The 5,000-nt window shown below is 39.2% G+C and overlaps 1 protein-coding gene across 1 annotated transcript in view; it reads left to right on the top strand.

The window, feature by feature from the left end:
* LOC138951346 (uncharacterized) overlaps window positions 1-5,000 on the top strand; it is a 16,228-nt gene that overhangs the window by 6,895 nt on the left and 4,333 nt on the right. The window lies entirely within an intron of this gene.

Raw genomic sequence — 5,000 nt, 5'->3', positions numbered from 1 at the left:
GATCGTCAGGGATCCTTTTGGGGGTAACCGTTTTGGACAGGTGGTCGTTTTTGAGAGGGGGTCGCAAAGGCAGTTTCGACTGTCGCATTTTTGAGCGTTTGTCAAATCTGGTTGTCAAATACTAGCTTTCCAATGGAGGAAGTGACCCGTATTTAGAAGCAATGGGACAATAAAGTATGAAAAGTAACACATGTTTCGCGTTTGATCATCCTGTTTGAGGGTGTACAGTTACTATTCTGTGTTGAAAGATAACACTAATATCAAAATGTTTCAGAGCGTACAGCTGCGTTTTTGTCGAAACATAACACTGATATATTAGTCCAGGCATCTTAGCCACTTTAGTGAAGGGAACGTTGAAGTGACAATGACTAGGTTTAAAATGTCCCTTATCAGAAAGTTCAACCTCAGTCCTTTGATGTTTATTAAACACATTTTCATATAAAGTTGGCGCTTCATACGGAAAAATGGCTTTGAAATTGACCCAAATCCTTCTTTGGGCTCTGTAAATGTCGTTTGGGGGTATGGTTGTAAAATGGTATCTACTGGTCACCCCAATGTATAAACTGAAAACTCTTTCTGCACCAGAACACGCAGAAAGGATTGTATCTGCCTGATGTCTGATGCTTTTCAAAATCCCCAACCACTAACACCTTCAAAACGGACTTTAACTGACACTGTTGTTTTTCCCTATATAATCCTTACTATTTTTCCGAGACGTCGTCGTGTTGTGTATTTAGCTTGCCACAACCTCATACATGGTCCTAAAAGTTAAAGTTGAAGAAAATACTAAAGATAAATGAAAAAGCTGACGCAGTGTCATTCGCACCGTGAATCCCCCCATGGGAACATACTAAAGTCTGGTTCCAAATAGGCTCAATTTCCTTCTATTTCTTTGTATTTCTGCCTCGTAGGGGTAGGGGTGTTCAAACCAAAGGCACCTTTAAACCAAAATTCAAATCACACATCTTACAATACTAAGACACTCAGCAGTAAAAGGGTGTCTGCTGGTAAAAAATTCCAAACAATCCTAAAAGTACTTCACTACTAAAAGTGCTTTTAAAAAGAGCCGTTATTTTTCCCTCTATATTCAGTATTGTGTTTTCTGCGAACATGTAGTCTATTTAGATGGTTGTCGTGTGCACTTGAGTTGCTAAAGCGTTTTCAGTTGGGCATATGTCGAAAAGCAAAGAATTAGCCCTTTGAAAACCATCAGAACTGTCACACAAAAATAACATTTACCTATCTCACCAACTGACCAAACATAGGGCTTTTCCTTATGTATTATGTATTGTCGTGTTTTTTGTAGCATACTTGTGAAAACAGCCACCACTGTTGTAAATGATACTTTAAAGAGCATTATTTCATTTTTACAGTTGAAGGACAACCTGGACTGCCGTATATTACAGCTGTTTTACAATCAGCCAAAATTTTCTTAACAAACGTATGTTAAGAACAACTCCCACAGTGAAATTGAAGGAAAACAAAGTGAAAATCCGCCTGCCATAGAGGAGCTAAAGAATCAACAATAAACGACTGCATGGATAGCTTGATGCACGAATGCATTGCGGACATGTTTGTCTCCAACCAAGAGAAAGTTCCAAAAAATCCCTTTTGTGCTTCTTATTATACAGTGACGTCAAAGACAGCCTTTTCTGCTGTTCATACATTCAGGGGTTATGGTTACACTAAACGACGTAGTTGTAGCCATACTGCCATCCAGATTTATTTTTTCCTTGCGAGCAGTCACAGGGTGTTTGTGCTGTCTGCCAACCGTTAGATGACCCCGCCCAAGTCTGTTAAGGGACCGTTTGACCGTTATAGAACGCGTCTTTTTGATTTTTTGGCACAGTTGGAAACGGTTGATTTTTATCCCTACCATTGTTTCCAAACATTATATAGGAATGTTTTGTGAACAACGGATAATAGCCGCTACTCGCATGTGTAGCAAAAGTGAGCGTACATACTCACCCTGGTCGTACAGCCGTTGTCCGTTGCCCGTCTTTATCTGTCTGTACTGAACATTACCTTTGGATATTTCTCCAACGCTATGAAGTGAAGAAACACCAAATGTTGCAAAATGTTGTATGACCCCAAGAGCTCAAAAAAGATACTTGAGAACCTTGACCTTACCATAAGGTCAAGGTCACAGGGAGAATTAATGTGGTCTAAAAACTGCAAAATTTCACATTGTGCCAGTTTTCTGGAAAACAAATTAAAAACAGCGGGCTTAGTTTTGTATGGTATACAAGAAAAAGAAAGCCTTATCTTCTGATACCATTTTGGTTGACCTCGCTTCAATGTCAAGGTCAGAGGAGCCCTTCAAAGTTGAATTGTAGACATATTTTGATGTGAGCTTGCCCCTTTAACTTTACTATGGACGATATCTCTTACAAACTTAAACACTGAGTGGGGCGTTTGTTAGAATTTCATAGTGAGCCACATCTGGTCACATATCGTTAGGGTCAAGGTCACATTCACTCCTATGAAAAATGTGACCAAGCCGGGTAAAGAAATCCATGTGTCTTGGTAAAAAATCTTAACAAAGCAAAGCCCATGCGACTCTCATGCTTGACCTTTGTCTTAAAGTGACCTTGACCTTCAGGTGACCTTGAAGGTGAAGGTCTAACAACTGAAGCTGGCAAGGACATTGTACACTATTAGAACTGTTTTACAGATTTTTCCTACCAAATTACACATGACCTTTGGCCAAGGTCAAGATCATCAAAGGTCACACATCACAAGGCTATCAATTCAAGACATAGGAAGCATAAACATACTTATTGGCACTTTCTACAAAGAGACATTGTCACTTTTAGTGATTCAATTGCCCGTTTCAGTCACATTTCATAAGGGGCAAAGTGACCTTGACCTTGATGATATGTGACTAAATGTGGCTCAATATCAGTATATAACATGTGCCCCACACAATTATGAAGTTTGAAAGATTTTTTTCATAGTTCAGGGTCAAGGTCACTTCAAAACATGTATACAATTCAACTTTGAAGGACTCCTGTGACCTTGACATTGAAGCGAGGTCAACCAAAATGGTATCAGAAGATAAGGCTTTCTTTTTCTTGTATACCATACAAAACTAAGCCCGCTGTTTTTAATTTGTTTTCCAGAAAACTGGCACAATGTGAAATTTTGCAGTTTTTAGACCACATTAATTCTCCCTGTGACCTTGACCTTATGGTAAGGTCAAGGTTCTCAAGTATCTTTTTTGAGCTCTTGGGGTCATACAACATTTTGCAACATTTGGTGTTTCTTCACTTCATAGCGTTGGAGAAATATCCAAAGGTAATGTTCAGTACAGACAGATAAAGACGGGCAACGGACAACGGCTGGACGACCAGGGTGAGTATGTACGCTCACTTTTGCTACACATGCGAGTAGCGGCTATTATCCGTTGTTCACAAAACATTCCTATATAATGTTTGGAAACAATGGTAGGGATAAAAATCAACCGTTTCCAACTGTGCCAAAAAATCAAAAAGACGCGTTCTATAACGGTCAAACGGTCCCTTAACAGACTTGGGCGGGGTCATCTAACGGTTGGCAGACAGCACAAACACCCTGTGACTGCTCGCAAGGAAAAAATAAATCTGGATGGCAGTATGGCTACAACTACGTCGTTTAGTGTAACCATAACCCCTGAATGTATGAACAGCAGAAAAGGCTGTCTTTGACGTCACTGTATAATAAGAAGCACAAAAGGGATTTTTTGGAACTTTCTCTTGGTTGGAGACAAACATGTCCGCAATGCATTCGTGCATCAAGCTATCCATGCAGTCGTTTATTGTTGATTCTTTAGCTCCTCTATGGCAGGGGGATTTTCAATTTGTTTTCCTTCAATTTCACTATGGGAGTTGTTCTTAACATACGTTTGTTAAGAAAATTTTGGCTGATTGTAAAACAGCTGTAATATACGGCAGTCCAGGTTGTCCTTCAACTGTAAAAATGAAATAATGCTCTTTAAAGTATCATTTACAACAGTGGTGGCTGTTTTCACAAGTATGCTACAAAAAACACGACAATACATAATACATAAGGAAAAGCCCTATGTTTGGTCAGTTGGTGAGATAGGTAAATGTTATTTTTGTGTGACAGTTCTGATGGTTTTCAAAGGGCTAATTCTTTGCTTTTCGACATATGCCCAACTGAAAACGCTTTAGCAACTCAAGTGCACACGACAACCATCTAAATAGACTACATGTTCGCAGAAAACACAATACTGAATATAGAGGGAAAAATAACGGCTCTTTTTAAAAGCACTTTTAGTAGTGAAGTACTTTTAGGATTGTTTGGAATTTTTTACCAGCAGACACCCTTTTACTGCTGAGTGTCTTAGTATTGTAAGATGTGTGATTTGAATTTTGGTTTAAAGGTGCCTTTGGTTTGAACACCCCTACCCCTACGAGGCAGAAATACAAAGAAATAGAAGGAAATTGAGCCTATTTGGAACCAGACTTTAGTATGTTCCCATGGGGGGATTCACGGTGCGAATGACACTGCGTCAGCTTTTTCATTTATCTTTAGTATTTTCTTCAACTTTAACTTTTAGGACCATGTATGAGGTTGTGGCAAGCTAAATACACAACACGACGACGTCTCGGAAAAATAGTAAGGATTATATAGGGAAAAACAACAGTGTCAGTTAAAGTCCGTTTTGAAGGTGTTAGTGGTTGGGGATTTTGAAAAGCATCAGACATCAGGCAGATACAATCCTTTCTGCGTGTTCTGGTGCAGAAAGAGTTTTCAGTTTATACATTGGGGTGACCAGTAGATACCATTTTACAACCATACCCCCAAACGACATTTACAGAGCCCAAAGAAGGATTTGGGTCAATTTCAAAGCCATTTTTCCGTATGAAGCGCCAACTTTATATGAAAATGTGTTTAATAAACATCAAAGGACTGAGGTTGAACTTTCTGATAAGGGACATTTTAAACCTAGTCATTGTCACTTCAACGTTGTTCTCTAATATGCCTGGACTATATGA

This window comes from Littorina saxatilis, linkage group LG16, assembly GCF_037325665.1.
Source record: "Littorina saxatilis isolate snail1 linkage group LG16, US_GU_Lsax_2.0, whole genome shotgun sequence".
NCBI classification, from domain to species: domain Eukaryota; kingdom Metazoa; phylum Mollusca; class Gastropoda; order Littorinimorpha; family Littorinidae; genus Littorina; species Littorina saxatilis.
The sequence above is the reverse complement of the archived record's forward strand: the minus strand, read 5'-3'. Positions and strand labels throughout refer to the sequence as shown.